This window comes from Thamnophis sirtalis, unplaced genomic scaffold, assembly GCF_051295495.1.
Source record: "Thamnophis sirtalis isolate CommonGarterSnake01/CBP01778 unplaced genomic scaffold, rThaSir2_p1.2 scaffold_6, whole genome shotgun sequence".
Taxonomy (NCBI): domain Eukaryota; kingdom Metazoa; phylum Chordata; class Lepidosauria; order Squamata; family Natricidae; genus Thamnophis; species Thamnophis sirtalis.
In genome coordinates this window covers 32,376,536-32,395,126 of record NW_028261386.1, presented here as the reverse complement: position 1 = coordinate 32,395,126, position 18,591 = coordinate 32,376,536, and the positions used below count along the sequence as shown (strand labels likewise).

Sequence of the window (18,591 nt, the reverse complement as noted above, 5' to 3'; positions counted from 1 at the left end):
TTTATATTTCTTGCAGTCATCTAGTCGTTAGCACTCTAATGGGAAAAACAGATGTGAAGCAAAATGTCTTTAAGGAAAAACAAAGTCCAATTGCCTTTTTAAAAAGCACTTTTGGGACAACCCTCTCTTCCTTTGGTAATGGTTCCGCTGCTGTTAATATTAGGTGGTTTTCCCTAATATTCAACCAGTATTGCTTTTGTTGTAACCTAAATTCCTTATTTCATATCAAACATTTTGAGACACTAAAGAACACATTTTTCTTTATTTATATTTCAAATTTCTCCCACCCATCTTCCTCAATTTTTATCTTCTTTTGTTTAATGGTCTCTCATTTACTTAAATGAGTGCTGTTATACTTTATATATATTGTGCCTTAACAGGACATTGCTCAAGTAGTATGCATGTGGTTCTCATTTGTTGTAAAGCTGTCATGACAAAAGTATTTTAATTATGCCGTGCTAGAAAATATTTTGTTTTTTTCTAGAAAAATCCGAATTTTCTACAGCATTGGCAGATTCAGAAATCAGATATCCTGAGTCACATGCTTTTTTAGAAAATGGATGAAATATATTGGGGAAGGATTTCTTTTATGTATATCATTAGAATCACTTTTAATATATAGAAATAATATGCTGAGAATTATAACACTTTCAGAGGAAGAATATTCATCTGTGTCAAAAATAATCAATTTTGCTAAACACTACTTTCTTCTCAAAAAGCTATCAAACAAAACTGAAAAATCCCAACATTGCATATTATGGTTACAACAGTTGCATTAGAACAGAGAAGAATTTTTTAAATACTGTTCAACAGCCAATATAACTCTATTGCCTTATCTGTTTTTTTTTAAGATTTCAAATAACAATTTGATTTTTATTAGCAATGAAATCCAATACCTATTACAACAGCTATCCAGCCAAATAAACCAAAGTTATAAAAACAAATCTAATATTTATAGAACTGAAAAGATGAAAAATAAGGTTGTACTGTATGCCTAAAAATTCAGGATATTTAATCAAATTTTAAGAGAAAAGATTCTGAATAGTTTAGAACTAATCATTATAAAAGACCATTATGCAGTTGAGATGGATAAGAAGATATATGGTGCTAACATGCTCTAAGAGGTATAGTTACACCAAGAAATTTTACAAGAAAATGCTATGGTTATCAAACTCAAGACAAACAATGGTTTGTTCATTCTGTTTCATAGCTACTTCTGGATAACACCTGAACTACAACTGGAATAAATATCATGAAATATCATGATATTTATTATACACAATAACCTCAACTATCTTTCCTTGGATGACATATAAAGGGTGTTCTATATTTGATTTTTTAAGGGTTCCTTGTTATTGTCAGCATAAAGATACATAGAAAAAATGTCAAGAAATAACTGCACTGCATGTAGATTAATGCTTAGTTTTGTTGCAAATAGGACAATTCTTAGTAACTGTACTCTAATTTGTAGTATCCAATAAATTGTATAGGTTTTGCGGGGCAAAACAAAAAGTAGAGTAACACCTAACTAGGTTAAGCTACCATGCATTACATCTGAGTTCATATTTGCACTATGGTTGTTTGGTTTGCTTAGTATGGTATGTGAATAAGAGAACTATAGTTTATTTAATAGTTAAAACTCTTTATTGAATGTGATCTGAGAATCATCTATGTGCTGTGCTCACATATCATATTGAGAGAATTTTTTTTATCTTAAATCATTATTTGTCATGAGTAAGCTGTTAAACTGAATTTTTGGTATATATTAAACCAAACCAAACCAAGTGTCAGTTTCATGTGTGAATTTCAGCCTTTGTATTAAGATTTCATAGCACATCTCCTCAGATATAGAAGTCAACAATGGAGGATCAAATTACTCTTTTTGATTGCAACACAATGTGCATTCTATTGATTGTCCAGATTCTTGTATATGTCCTAGGCTTGCCTATCTCTGCAATAATCAGACAACTTTACAGTGGTATGGATTGTGGATTGGATCATTCTGGTCATGATAATAAACCTAAAGAAAAGTGGAAACTTACATAGATAGCTTCCTTGATAAGGCAGCAACCTATTTTTCTATGTTTTCTATGTTTTTTTTTTTACAAAGTACAATCTGAAACATTGTTATATATCTGAAAGTTAAAGAATTGAAGGAAAGAAACAGGGATCTTGAAGGTGTCCTTCAAGAAAATGACAGAACACATGGTTGGCCTGTGAAATGTTTGGCACTTTTATTTATATCACTCTCATTATGTCCGAAGATGAATCTGTGTATTGCATAAGTGAATATCCAATTTCTAGGCTATGTACCACCTACAGATGAAGTGTGTGTGTGTGTGTCTGAAAATGCAATATTGTTTTTGACTTGATGATGCACAGCACACTACAGATCCTGTCAGAAAAGAACTTGAAGGAAGAATGTAAACCTGTAAAGCTCAGATGGCAAATACTTTGAAATCTGAGAGGAAGAGGCAGCATCTATAAGCAGTTTCATGGTGGAGGCAGGAACCCTGAGGGAGACACACACTACTTATAAGCAGCAGCGAATCATAAAAGCTCTGCACAGGTGATATACAAAGCCAGTCAGCAGCTTCTCTATTAGTTTTTTTTCATAAGTTCTTTGTTCCACGAGGAGAGAGTGAAAGATGACTGTACAATGATTATTAAAGTGCTTAATTTTGTATCCACAAGTTGTTTCTGATTCAATAAGAGATGGCTTTGCCCTATTTATGGGGAATATTTATTTATTAAAATAAATATATATATATTAGAAAAACAGAGTTTATGATACATTGTTTAAACTCAGCCAACCTCAGTTTCTCCAGCAAACTTTGCACATTGTGTCAGAAAATCCTTAGCGTCATCTGACTTGTCACATCATGGTAAACCATCATTATTGCTCTAACAATTTAGAACATCTTCAGTCATCCATCAATAACATAACTGCAAGCAGGTTTTACATATCTTCAGTGATGGCTGAGTGATACTTCAATGTCTAAAATTGAACAGGTAGTCAGTGAGTACAGCGTGTATATGTGTGTGTGAGAGGCAGAGAATATAGTTTCTGTCTGTCATTCTTTAAAGCAACTACATCTTCCTGGAATTGCAAGGCTACCACCTGTATGCTCTGATGCACTTTTCTAGAATTGAATCCAAAGCATTTCAAAGTCCTATTAATTTTCCTATTTGCTTCATTTCTTTCTTAGTTTATTCTTAACAATTAAAGGAAAAAGAAGTGTCAGTTATAACTAGGAGACCAGTTGCAGTTTTTAGAAGGAAGGTGAAAGGAATGGAGATGTCAATCAAACCTGTTGAATTAGCAAGGCTTGCTTCCAGATACATTTGCAGTGGATTAGGAACTGGAAGCTGCTTTACATGAAATCAAATCATTGTCTGATCAAGCCCAATATCTTTAGTATTCATTTCTAGAGAAACAGATCAAGTATAATCTAATAAAATTTTAAGATATCTAATATAGCCCAGAGATTTCATGGAGTTCACTAGTGATCAAATAAGACCCCTTGATGATAATGATGATGATGATGATGGTTACAGGCGATAGAGATGTTGTTGACTCCTAGTGACCATATATGATTTTTTCCTAACCTGCTCCTTCAGTTTATTTATTTATTATATATATATATATATATATATATATATATATATATATATATATATATATATATATATATATATATATATATATATATATATATATATATATATATATATATATATATATATATATATATATATATAATTTTATTTTTTATTATATAGACAACATCACATAACAATAGAAAAAAAAACAATGGGAAAAGGAGAGGAAAAAAAGGGGGGGGGGAAACCCCATCATCACATACAATATATCATTGGAACACAGGTGCATCCCTACTACGTTTATACATCCCGTATCTCTCTGTTGTATATTTAATAAACACCACAATAACCTAGGGTTTTTAAAAAAAACCATCACTATTGTAATTGACTCTATCCACCCTGCTGCCTGGTTGTCCACCTCTTCTCTTTCCTTCCACCTTTCCCAGCATTAGAGCCTTTTCCAGAGTGCTGGCTCTCTGCATAATGTGTCTGAAGTAGGCTAATATGAACCTGGCTATTTCATCAAGTGAGAAACAAATCTGAGGCGATTTGTTTGAGGGATCCATTCGTTTATTTGGCTGTCTGTCCACAGTATTCTCGGGAACCTTTTCCCAACACCAAAGTTCAAAAACGTCCATCTTATAACGCATCATCACCGCAAATCTTTTCCGTTTAGATAGGCAGATAACAGAAAGGGGCAACTAATGTATATGCGTGCCGGGGGGGGGGGACTTTTGGGCGACGGGCGACTGGCGTTGATGCAGGCCCAAGTCTCCCGGATGTCACGATTTGGGCTGGGTCTGTCTCTGTCCGATGTAAGGAACAGATCAGAAAAGCGGCGGAAGATAAAATGCTGCCATCACGGACGCCTCCCCCCAACCCTCTTTCCTTCCTCCCTGCCTTCTCTACGCTGGACTGCCCTCGGGGGCCCTTGCGCTGTATAGCAGCGCGCGCGCGTGCTTGGCGTGCGTGTTTGTTTCTGCGAAGGGTGTGCGCGGTACCGCGCGCGCGCGCGCGCGCGCGCGTGTACAAACGCTCTATCCCCGCCCTCCTCGCTTTCTCATCCCCCCCCTCCGTCAGTGCAGCTGTTGCTGTGCGGGCGGTTATCGGAGGGGGCAGGCCGGCTGACTGGCTGCGGCTCGCCGAGGTCCACCACTCCCTGTCTCCGCTTCCATCCCCTGCTCTCGTCTGCTGCGGAGCTGCTCCTCGTCCCCACGGCCACTACACAGCTGCTTCTCCTCTAACTCGGTCGGTCCGCCTCCCCCCTCCCCCCTGGTTTCCCAACTGCAGCTACCGAGATTACCGCTGCTTCTGTTGCTGCATCGTCACGCACCCATCCCCACCTCCTTCTCCTCTTCCTCCGTCACTGCTGAGAAAGGCAGCGCACCGCATTGCATACAAGGACGAAGGAGAGCGGACCCTACACTCCACCCACCCACCTACCCCCGCCATCACTTCAGACGAGGTAGCTATGTCGCTTCGGGGGGGAAAAGAGATCTGGGGATCGTTTGTCGGGGGTGGCGGTGCGGAGGGGGCGCGTGGGGATTTCGTCTCGACCTGATCCCTTCGGGGGTGGGGGGGGGGAGGAACGGGCGCCGGAGATCAGGGAACGAGGCTTGTGCCAAGGGTTTGTTTCTTGTGCCAAGGGTTTGATGGAGCTGCGGGAAGAGGAGAATTGGCCCGAGGGGCTGGTAGTGGCGGCACTGCGGCGTTAGTAAATAGATGGATTCTCTTCTGCAGGGACGCGAGCAGAGATCCGGGAGCTTGCCCTCCCTTAGCCAGTGCCACCGTGCTGGGGAATTTTCTCTCTACAAAGAAAGTGATTCCACCATCGCAGAGCTGCAAGACGAGGATTGCCTGTCCCGTCCCCTCCAACCCCCCCCCCGCGATCATTGAAACTGAAATCTTGTTTTCTAAAGGGTTCCTGACAGAAGTCCTATGAGGATCGGGTGGGCGGGCGGCAGCGAGCCCGCCGGGATGGGTGGCTGATATTAAGCAAGAAATAAAATGACGTGAAATGGCAACTACAAGTAACCTGGAGGGCTCAAATCAGGTTGCTGGTTTTCTAAACGTCGGTGGGTTGCAAAAACAGGCGTGGTCAGTCTTCGCGGGTCTCCCCCTTTCCAACCTCTTTGCTGTCCTCCATCTCTTCGCATCAAGTGCTTTGGAGGAGACTCACTCTCTCCCTCCTTCTGTCTACTCCCCCCACCCCTTCTTATTAATACATCAACAGGTTTCTGTAGATGGAAATGCTCTATTTGAAAAGAGATTAATACTAACCCCCTTAGTACCTTTTGATCATGACGAAAATAATACAGTGACAGCAGTAATAATCATAAACACTGAACAGTCGCCTTCCCAGACCCTCTTCTCATTTAATAATTGGATTTATTTAATTCTACCGTGACATAATATTTGAAGATACTTTCTCCCCCACCTTTTTCATTGTTGGATTCTCCCTTTGGAGTCTGTTTATTATTCTCAGAAGCATGAGGGTGCATCAGGAGGGGAAGAATATGTACGTGGGAATCAGTGGGGCTGGAAATTATTTTACTGTTTTCATGTTATTTTTCTCATCCAACCACCCATCCTCCCTTTCTGTCCAGGGGAAAATGATGCAGCACAATGCAGGAAGCACTGATAACTCTTTGCTTTGCTTTCCAGAATATATTTTGCATGAATTGGTGTCCCTTGCGCTTTATCACAGCCCCACCCTAAGGAAGCCTGTCCAATTTTTCCTCCCTCTTTTCTTGGCCAGCAAGGACTGGCTCAGCAATGCTTTATTATTGGAAACCTCTTCCAACACCCCCTCCCCAATTTGTGCAGATATCTCTATAGGGACCCTTGGAATTTTCACTTTCTCCCCCTCCCTCTGTTCCCCCCCCCCTTGGCAGAGGGGAATAATGGGATTGCGGTCCTGCAGCTCTAATGCAGTTAGGTGGAGTCCAGACTACAGCGGAAACACATTAATCAGATAACTACAAAAGTAGTGTGCATTGGGAGGAGTTCCTTTAGGGATAGTAGGGAGAGATGGTGAGAAATAGTACGACACGTTTCAACTGGACTGGGTGGTTCTCTAGCCTGCTAAATCCAAAGCTGAATGAGATATAAAATTAAAGCTGGTTGTCGTGAGTAAAAGTCCACAACAGGAGAAAAGGAGGTGTCTGATTAACTTTGCTCTGTTATTTACTTGTCACAGTGCTGTTTCTTTCTATAGAAAACTCCAAATAGTGGATGGCTTTATGACTTTTAAATGACATTTTCATAAAAATGACCGAAAAGAGTTTTGCTGAACCATCTAGATCCTCATTTTGCTGATCAGATGCCTAAATAACTCACCACAATATAAGGGCAATAGCTCTCTGGCTCATGGACTTTAACAGCTGGCATATTACCTCTGATATCGTCGTAAACTAAGCTTGTTTTAATCATAGTTGGTTGAATAAGTCACAGTTGGGTTATCAAGCTAAATCATAAACCATGGATTACAAACTGCAATGGATGGATTTGCACATATTATGCCAAACCCAAATAAATCATGTTATGACTTAGCACAGGGTGGGAACCCATCCAATATGCAACCATCTTTTGCCTTGTCCAGCATTAATTTTCTACTTGTTGAAAAATTCCAACTTGATGGTCATTATTACATCTTGCATAAATATTTCCATGTGCTTCCTTACTTTTTTTCCAGTTTATTATTTGTAAATAGTTTGTGATGACAGTTGTTTTCAAACCAACAATTATACGTTTTGCATTTTTTACATTTATGTGATACCTTCAAATTAAATAAGGATAAAAACTTATGAAAAAAAATTACACAGTGCATTTCAGCATTTAAAATATATGACTGTTTATCATTGGAGGAATGACTTTGTCTATCATTTTTCATAGCCATTCTGTGGACTAGGGAGAGGAGAAAATTCTATATAACTGAAATAATCATTGAATTTAGCCTTCCAAACTGATGCTTTTCAAATAAGTTAGAAATTAACTCCCAGAATTTCCCGATCCTTATTTAAAATTTCCCTTATAACAGGAGCTAGTGAGTTTGCCCTTTCAGCTCTTCTTCAACTTAACTCTGTTTATACATACATTATCATCAATTCCAGACATTATGATCAATACTGGATGGAAGTTATGGGAACTGAAGTCCAAGTAAAGGACACCAGGTTGGAGAAGGGTATTTTAGATATACTGTAGATGGAAAAAATGCATTCTTAAATTTGATTGTTTGCAATGTACACAAATGAGGACTCCTGTATGTTAGAGGATTAAACGTGCATGTTTTTATTGTGAGATTGTTCAGTATCATAAATAATGCATGCAAAAGACCGTTCAGGAAATGGGAAAAACAAAGAGTAGCTTTTATGATATTTTTTTTAGATATTTGACATAGACTAAAAGACTCAGAGGTAATATTGGCTATCATTGATTGAATACTGTGATCGCTGGAATCAATGTGTCTGAGGAGTTACCTATTTCCTGAAGCAGGAAGAAGTGACTTACCTCCATTATGTCTTTTCCCTGAACTTTGTAACGGCTTTTGGTCACTCAGGTAGATAAAACACTGTGCTGTACTGATTTGTTAACTTGCTCAGTATGGCAGTCCTTTCTTGATATGCAGTGGTTATGATTTATTAAAAGTTGATACAAAACATAGATTTGCAGTTCTTGTGGTCTTAATTAGTTTTTTGTTAGCATAGTATATCATGTGATCTCATGTGGATGTTGGAAATAAAGGCTACATAGATTTAAAAATGGCTTAGGTTGAGATATGATGTGTGATTTTAATTTAAGGAATGGCTTCAGCATGGCTCTGTCATTGGGTATATCAAGCATTTTGTTTAAGAAACCAAGTGCAAATTCCCACCTGAGAAAAACACTTGTATCTACTGTGATGTCTCAAGGGTGAGAGAGAGCCAAGCATGTGGTGTCAGTAGCAGTTACCAAGGGCTTTCAGTGTTTGCCTTAAGAAAAAAAAAGATTGGAGAATTAATAAGTAGAGCAGAACATAGTCACAAAGCTTTTCCTGTGCTTTTCCATTTCAGATGGAGAAACTGCATTTTGGAAGCTTTCTTGTGCTTTAAGCAGAAGAAAAGCTGATTTGAACTAATTTCTGATATATTTATTTCAAACAAATATATAAATGCACACACAAAAGTGCATACACAAGGGAGAGTAAAGAAAGTCAGGATGATGACTGCCACGGTGCAGTTGAAGCCTCACCCTTTTATTCCTGTGTTATTAGCTGGCTTAAAGTAGTATGACCTAAGAAACTTATATTATTTAATTGTGCTTAATTGGGTTACATGTATTCACTGGGTCCAACATCAACGGAACAATCAGGAGCCGAGGTCCTAGACTGCAAAAAGGGTCTTTGTGATAAAATCTGCAATCTTGGGCACCTTCTTGATGAAATGGCATAATTTTGAGTTGATCACATAATTTTCTATCATTGGGATCTGAATCTAGTATAATAACTCTGGAGTTCATGTTCAGAGAAATAATTTTTCTAAGTTTGAGGAATGAAGTAATGTCACTTCACACATCTTATCCCAGTCATCTTTACAACTACCCTGTAAAGCAAATCAGCCTTTTTAATGCTTTTCTGCAATGCAGAAAGATTTAACCCGAGTTCCAAGTGCAAGTTTGCTTTCCTATAGGAATGTTATCTGGCACTAGGAGGCTACCTGATTTGTTTCCCCTCCAGACTTCACTGGATCCTACATCACTGGGATTTGCAATGGCAAGTAGACCGTTTTAATTGCCTATAGTGCTACAGGAGAGCACCTTCCGAAGTGTTAGAGAAATTTAAAATGACTACTGAATCAGTGACAGCCTTGTTAACAGCAAGGAAGTTTTGAAGGAGGAACATTGTAATATAGAGCTTGTTGTCATAATCCCTATAATAGACACAGCTTTGCAAATGTCTCTAAACTTTTATGCATTTATTAAAATGTGCACATTATTTTTGGTAGTAGCTAGAAATGTGTATTTTAAGTTTTTCTTTTTTTTGGTGAATGTATGAAATTAAAATACTGAACTATGTTGGGAAAACCTGCAGACCATATACAATTTTAAAATAGCTTTATTTTATTTCTACCCTGTTTAAATTTAGCATTATGATGAAGATTGGCTACACAATTTTTTGTTCTTTGGGTGATTAGCATAAAGAAAAGATTTTAAATATAAAAACTAACCTAGTCTCCACAGAAGAAAACAAATAAACAATTTTGGAAAACACAAAATTGTGGTCCTATCTACTTTTAGGATACAGACCTAATCATTTCAGTACTTTTTGGTACTTTAAAAATTGATTTTTAAAAAAAAATACATTTTAAATACGTTCAAATGTTTTGATGAAATGAATTTAATCAGTGTAGCCTTCAGCCACAAACAAACTACCCTATGAAAAGCTGCAGCCTCCAATTAGTTAAAATTAATGTTGTGTTCAACAAAAGTCTCCAAATTCATTCATTGCTTGATTGCAACCAGTAAACTGAATGTTCATATAATCTGCAAATGATATTGTGATTTCAGGATCAGGAGGATTAGATAATCATTGGCTGTTTTCTTCTTGGAACCTTATGAGAAAGTCACTTTCCTTTGCAGATTTGTTTGGAAAATCACTTAATGAGGTTATGGAAAATTCAGCGGAAGACCCATGAGTGACACAGCATACATACTTTATCTCATTCTCTTTCCCACAGGCACAGAGAAGAATTAAGATTTACAACACAGACATTCATTCAAATATATACCCTTCCTTGGGGAACAGCCTTTGCGCTTTTAAGAGGAATAATCTAATGATTCTTTAGAGTTTAAATTCACTATTCTTATTGTAGAAGGATTTGTTTGAAGTTGCAAAATTGTTGGAAAAAAACCCTCAGTTCTAATCAGAAAAAATAATATCAAAATAATCCAGGTTATGCAGATTATATGTGTATTTCAACATCCATACCTGCAACTTGAAGAGGTATATTGAGACTTCAACTTTCAGAATTCCGTAACCATAATTAATATGGATTGCACTAGGATGGGGAAAGTTGATCTACAAAGACTTTTTTCTGCATCTACCATACCATATCCCTACCTATGGAATAGAATTCCTTATAACAATCATTGATGAAATGTGGGATATTTAATTTATTTGTATTCCCTCTTTATTATTTTTACAAATAACTCAAGGGATGAACATATCCAATATAACTTCTTCCTCTTATTTTCCCTTCAATAACAATCCTCTCAGGTGGGTTGGGCTGAGAGAGTTACTGACCCAAGTCATCAATGGAAGCATTTAGAAACTTTAAGATTTTATCAGGATGCAGGATAGGAAACCACTCATTTGCTCCACAGTCCTAAATTCCTTCTTCACTTACTTATTTCTCTGTAACTTTCTGTATTGGCAGAATGTTCTTGAATAACTCTTATTTGCATTCATAGGTCAGGAAATGATGCAGTTTGCCAAAATGAAATTTAAACTGGGTCTGAATGTGATACTTAATCCAGCATATCAAGTAATATTGTGAAAGCCAGAATATTTTTCCCTTGTTATATAATTCCACAGAAGATTTTATGGCAGTCCCAGGTGCTATTAGTTAAATTAGCTGACTTTCCATTTTCAAAGGCAATGGTATAGGCAAAGGCAATCAGAATATGGCTGCCTGAAACAAATGAAAGACAATTTTTCCATATCATAGTAAAAGTTTCAAAATCACTTGAATTGGATTGGAGAATAATAGTTTTGGGATGAAATAGAATTTTTTTTTTTGCTCTTAATTTAACCATCTAATTTTATCTATATACATCTACATCCTAATAGAACCTAGCAAGCTGTTTTATGCCATTTTTCTGATTTGATCATCTTTTTAGATGTGTGGGACTATAACACCTTGGTCTGTCTTAACCTCAAGAACTTTAAGATGTGTGGACTTCAACTTCAACTCTGCTGGCTACAAATTGAAGTCCACGGCATCTTAAAATTGCTAAGATTGAGAAATACTGACCTAGATCATGGTTTCAGACAAAGCAAATCTACTCTGATATGCAGTAGATTCCCTGGAGACTTGGGCAGAGAACTTCCCATCACTTCTTCCCTGGAGATTCCAGAGATTTAATTAGCAGAAATCTCAAGCAGCCCCACAAAGAATATACCACTAAGCCAAGCTCTCAAAAATCCTTCCGCTTACTTTAGGAGAGCCATATTTGTAGCTTACTCTTTCTTAAAAGTTAATTCAAGAATCCCCAAACTCTGTTTACATCATATTCTTTATATAAACCTGCAAAACATTTGTTTGTGATAGTGAAATTACAGTGTGGATATATAGTACAGTGCTTCAATCAGCTACTCTATACTATAAACTGCAGGTTATTCATGAGTGTTCTGTATTTTACAATATGTTCCACAACTCACTGGCATAGCAATTCAGTGAGCTAGATGCACATGAAACTCATTCCACAAGACAACTCAGTGCAGAACAATATTTCTCAATTAGTTTTCCTTTTCAGAATGTCCTCAGGGCTCCAGGGTGTGATCTGCCAATCTTTATTCCACTTTTGCTGCAAAATAGCCAATGGAAATTTATTTTTAATTTTGAAATGGTAAAATTACAAGGGGCCTACTATATACATTATTTCTCACAAACGACACCCCCCAAGCCTTACATAATCCATATGTGAGTTTCAAAAATCTTGATGGCCAGTAGATTGTAACAAAAATTTAAAAATATTTTTTAAATGTAACAAATATTTAAAATATTTTACTTATTATATTTTATTTGCATCCCTATTGATTTTACATAACCCTAGTAAATTACCTCCAGCCCTTATTACGGGGGGGGGGGGGACTATAACCCTTTTATAACCTGTGAATTTCAACTCCCAGAATTCCTGGGCCATGGCTGCCTTATAAGGTGTTCTATTTACCTAGATCTCAGAAATTAAGTCAGGATTTTAAGTGAAAAATCAAATTTCTAGAGGAACCAAAGTGCAATTGATGTCACTGGGATATATGCATTTAAGTATTTTTAAAGGACTGGAGAATGCCTTAACATGCCCACATGCACTTTTATTTTCAGTCTTATTAAATTTAATAACAGGAACAGAGATCTAAATTTATCAATAAGGTTGTTCAGTGATTTGATTCCCAAAACATGCTTTGGAGCACAAGAGAGAAGAAACAATATCATCCCTTTTTAACTGTTAAAGAATCCATCTTTTTTCCAGGGCTTGCCATATGGTTCCAGGAAAATATACTGCTGCCTAACCTAGCATTAGACATGCATGCTACATGCTACATGCTACAGGCATTCTACATGCATACACAAACTCCAAATCACCTGTTTGTAATTGAATTTGAAGCATTTTCATTTAGATCTGAAATTATGATGTTTGGAAACTATGTGCCAAGGTCATTGTACAGTTTTACATGCAGTCATTAGAAGTTAAATTGGTCAAGGTGGTGAGATTTTTCAGTGGTGCTTCTGGAGTGTGAAATAACTAACCGTACAACAGCAGGTCTTCTAGAAGCTGGAAATGCTTCCTGGTTTCCTGAAAGGCCTACCCCTTAAGGTAAGAATCTGTCTGCTGTAAATCAGGAGCTCAATCTTGAATTGGACAAGAACGACACAATTCCTTTGTGTAAAGCTTGGGGGGGGGGGAACATGTTGGAAATTGTGGGAGTTCTACTGGTGATGAAGGAAGTGATTCATATTTTGAGTTTTAATTATGAAAAAGTTATTGCTAGCCACCTGTAGGCTAGGCAATTACAACTCAGTCTTCCCAAGGGCAAACTAAGGCTGGAGGCATTTTTGAGTCGGGCTTTTAAGTTACACAAAGCTATTGCCCGAATGTTACAATGTACAATCTGGGACCTGGGCAAATCAATATTCTTATGTATTTAAAGAAGACCCATTTGGATTAAAGCAAAGGTTTGTTTAATTCAGTGTTTCTAAACCTGGGCAATTTGAAGATGTATGTACTTCAATTCCGAGAATTCTGATTTATTTCATTGTGACTGACACGAAAATGCCTATGGAAAGTCCTACAAATCACAAAGCATTTCCTATTATTGTTTCAACAAGGAGTATTTAGAGGAGGGCTGCCTTTATCTTAGAGGTTATAAATAGCTGTCATGATCAGCAGTTACTAATGCTGCAGAGAGAAAGTGGTTCAATTAGAAGAAAAAAATCCTGAAAGTGATCCAGTCTAAAAATGATCCAGGAAAAATTATTTTGTGAAAGTGGCTTGCTCTCCCCCAGTTTATTTTTTCAACCACTTAACAGATTTTATTGAATATGTATTGAATAAATTACATAAATCAGTAGACCTTATTTTTGATTAGATCTATCTTTATTCACTGCCTGAGAATATGCTACATTGCGCATTTTAAAATATTCAGTTATTTTTTTGTCATTATCTTTGAGTTTGTTGTTATTGTTACAATAGTCTCTGATTTTGTTTTTATTTATGTAAGTTGCCATAGAAATCCTGGAAAATAAAGACTATTTTAAATAGGCAATGCATTATTATGAAATAAAAAAAATCCCTAAATCATAATGCTTTGTGTAATACATGAGAATGTATCACCGTGGTTTAATAATGCATATAACCAGAAGAGATGAAGCTTCTTGGATGAGAAGTGAAACAATTTCTTCTTCCTCAAAAAACGAGTCCAGTTGCCTTTTGGGAAAAAAAAACACTTTTGAGAGAACCAGAAGAGAGTAGTTTAGGATTGTCAGAAACCAACATCAGTGTCCTACATTAACAAGCTTGCTTCAGTCACTGATGTTCCTTAGGGCAATGACTGCACCTGTTTAACATGAAATGCTCATGGAGGAAGAATTTATCTCTTCTGTTTTCTTATCTTCAACTTCAATCTATTATAATGATGGATTCTGGTGAGTAGACAGACAAACATTTATTAAAAATAATTAAAGGCTGTCATTCAGCGTTCCCCAGTTTTAGAAGTCTTTCACAACTTTACTCTTGATGAATTCCTTAAACTCTCTTTTAGGGCAAATTAGATATTTTCTGATATCTTCTAGAAGTTATTTGTAAACCATGGTTTATGGTAGGGCGTGTTCTGTGAATCCGTCCTATTGTAAAATACACAAACCATGGCAAAATCAGAGAGGGCTGCTTTCTGCACTCCCTAGGATCTATTATCTATTCCTTTTCCAAAAAAACAACATCTGTTTTTTTAATCAGTGCACTTGATTTTCCAAACAAAAAGAATGTTGTATTCTTTTCAATGACATAATTTCTTCCGGACATTCATACGGAAAACCAAGTTTATTAAAGATAAGTCAAGATACCCCAAAATACAATTGAAACTACAGTACATTAGAATTTACTCAATTCTTAGTGTTCCAATATTAGTTCCAATGCATTATATTTTATTTTGATATAAAAGAAAGGTATAGTCAGAATGTTTGTCACGGTCTTCTGACTAAAATTTCATGGCATGGTTTATAATGTGATTATCATTGTATGTATGAAGAAATTCATTTATTAAAGCTACAATAGAAAGTGGTTTGACAGCAGTATAAAAATACTTCTGTAAAACTGAGGAAGGAGACACCTTGAGTAAATAGATTTTAGTTAGGTATGAGGGGAAAGAAACTAAACAGAGGACGTGCTTGAGGGAGGCAAGATCCTCAGTGGAGATTTTTAATGGATGCAAATTATATTTGCATGAGGACCCAGATTGTTGGGGGCAATATGCTGACTCTCTGTAAACCGCTTAGAGAGGCCTGAAAGGCCTATGAAGCGGTATATAAGTCTACTGCTATTGCTATTGCTATATCTGAACAATTTCTTTAGAAACCACTGACATTCAGTTACTGTGAAGAACATCCAGATGTGTTTGATGACTAATATTGCTAGTATGTTAAATTCTCATTTAAACTAGCCAATTCCATTAATATAACAAACAAATTGAAGAGCTGTCAGCCATTTATTTTTTTCAAAAGATTACATAATTTAACATATCTGGTTTCTAATAGTTAATTCAAGCTGTAAGGCTAAGCTGCGATCAGGCCACTGTGGTTTGTTATTTGTGGTTTATGGCTTAGTAAATTGTACAGATCTAGTCAATATGATTTATTCCATAACCAGAGTTAAGGAAAACATCTTTGTACAATGTGGGTAGTCGGTCATAAATACAGAGGTTAGAGGCTTCTAAATAAGAATGCTTAGGTTGATTGTAATTAATTCATTTATACATGCAGTACAAACCTGAGATATTAATTTGGAAATTTCCTTAAATGTTTCAAAATGGTATGCAACATCTTAACATTTAGCATAGTTACAATTTAAAAAAAAATACTTTGGTTTATTTATTTTGCAATAGAGAAGATGAAGAATGCATTGTAGTTTCATAGGCTATTACATTTATAAAACAACAGCATGTTGTTTAGCCTTTACGTGCTGGGATTAAATACAAAATTAAATTTTGTTTCTAGCAAAGTTAACCCTGTAAAGAGGGAGATAGGAACAACAAGAAAATGAATCAATAGTTTGGGTTTTCCTTTTGTGTCTCCCCCCCTCCTTTTTTTTTACAAAAATTGGCTGGTGAAACTTTTCACTGTTTAGAAAATTTTAACTTTTTATATGGTTACTGTGTAAACACCTTAAACTGATCTGGCTTTAAATAGCTTTTTCATTACCAATTATAATGCATTGAAGAATAGAGATATAGTAAGTATTGGGACGCTGTCTCTCAATGGCTAAAATGCTGAGTTTGTTGATCAGAAAGGTTGGCAGATCGGCTGTTTGAATCCCTCCCAATATTTGTTCCAGCTTCTGCCAATCTAGCAGTTCGAAAGCAGGTAAAAATGCAAGTAGAAAAATAGGAACCACCTTTGGTGGGAAGGTAACAACGTTCCATGTGCCTTCAGCATTGAGTCATGCTGGCCACATGACCACAGAGATGTCTTCGGACAGTGCTGGCTCTTCGGCTTTGAAACAGAGATGAGCACTGCCCCCTTGAGTCGGAAACGACTAGCATGTGTGTGCGAGGGGAACTTCTACCTTTACCTTTAAGTATATCTTTAAATTTTATCACCAATAAATAGAATTGTCCCCGCAACCTGTTGCCAATTAAGCAACCCCAACTTTTCTATATTAACTGCCAGAAGTAGAATGGTTGCTTCTGCTGCTAGCAGTAGTAATAGGAGAAGTAGTTTGTTTTAGAGCAATTAAAGTAACAAAATTAATCAAGTGTCAGAAAATCCCTATTGACATAATAAGGAAAGTGAGTTACTGATAATTTCACCCACATCTTCATCGATATAAATTCCACAAATTCCCGTTAGCTGTATTTAAGCAGTTCTGTCCTGGTTTATTAATTTGAGACATGCCATGTTATCTGTATATGCCTAAATTCAATTTTTAGCAATAGGAGAAGATTCATGCTGGGTTATCTTATATGGGCCAGCACAGTATTTTCCACACTTGGCAAGCAGATGTCCCTAAGAAGCCTGTATCTCAATCTTGGCAGCTTGAAGATGTGTGGCTGGGGAATTCTGGGAGTTGAAGTCCACACTGTCAAGATTGAGAAACACTGCCTGGATGTTTGAAATGAAGGCAAAGAGTTATCTATCTTGTCTTCTCTAACCTCTGATGCTAGGAGATCTTTGACAGAAGAAGTAGCACTGGGCGGGTGACATGTTTTGAAGAGAACTCCATATGTCACCTTGAATCCTTCAGGTGAAAGGATGAATACAAATACATTCATTCAATACTGCACATACAAAGAGACACAAGTGGACTGGACACTTACGTGTACTTTGGACCAGCTATTAATGCAGGATGACAAATATAATTCAACGAATGGCTCTTTTTTAGCTGAAAAATATTACATTAATAGTAGACAGATATTGTATGAATTTTACCACTAATGCAGTGCCAAAGAAGCCCTCCCCTTCTTTAATAAGAAAGAGGTTGGCCTTAACAAAGTTAAAAATGTAACTTTTGTTAAGTGTTCAGAAATAAATCACTGATTGAATTCAGTGGTTGAAACCAGGATTTACAAACCAGAGTAGCTGGCAAAATAAATTTAAATCAACTTAGATTAACACTTAGTGTGTGAACCCAGTGATTGTTGAACTACCATCTTCATGGAATCTTAAAAATGAACACTTACTGTGGCACCCCCCCTTCTCCCTCCGCCCACTTTTTCTTGACTTTTTTTTTTTTGCCAATACATAGCTATCTAATTAAAGCATTTGAAGAGGATTGGTTGCGATTCTTGGCAGAAGGAATTCCGAGTAGCTATGTGGAGTGGACAGGAATCAACCCTTCTAATTAAGCACTGCATTTATAGTGCCAGTGGAATGCAGCCTGAGTTTAGGAGGACTGACTTCTTTGTGCAACAAGAACAGAAGATGACCTTGAAATCTAATGATCACCCTGAGGTTTGAAAGGCGTCTTTTGCCTTTCTTTCTGTAGAAAGCTGTGAGCTGCTTCAGTGAAGGAATCTTTTAATGGAAAATAAGGCTCATCACTTCATCAGTTGCTTACCTCCAGCCCATCAAATCATTCTCACTGGTTTGGTACTTCTTACCATAACATCTCCACTGACATTGTACCTGTCTCTAGGGCTTGCGGAGGCATTTTATTCCTGGGTGAACACCAAGCACAAGCCCCTCTCCCCTCTCCCCAAAACTGGAGAGAGAACAATAAATCCTGATTCTAGGAACGCTAGCCCATCTCCCCAGATCCATTAAGGCGATCTAATGATAAGTCTTGTTGGCAAGAGTGGCGGCAAAATATTTTAATGTCATTTTATGCTTTAATAAGAGCCTCCAGATATGGCATCTGCTCTGTGAAGTATTGACCTTCTCTAGAAAGCCATTCTCCTGTCACCTGTCCACTTCTTTCTCTTCTGCACTCAACATTCATTGTCTGTTGAGCATATTCAGATCTAACTGGACTTATTTTTTGATGTGTGACGGAATGCCCGTGTATTTGTTTTTGCATAAT

General features: G+C 37.0%; 1 protein-coding gene across 3 annotated transcripts in view; it reads left to right on the top strand.

Annotated features, from left to right (window-relative positions):
- Nucleotides 1–4,734: 4,734 nt before the first annotated feature.
- The window catches only part of SPTBN1 (spectrin beta, non-erythrocytic 1), a 179,381-nt gene continuing 165,524 nt past the window's right edge, over nt 4,735–18,591 (top strand). For 2 of the 3 annotated variants that reach the window (XM_087717523.1, XM_087717524.1), the window contains exon 1: nt 4,736–5,068. The gene's annotated coding sequence lies outside the window, so the exon portion shown is untranslated. Of the gene's footprint in view, nt 5,069–18,591 lie in introns of all 3 variants that reach the window. The other variant, XR_015696915.1, reaches the window with a different exon arrangement.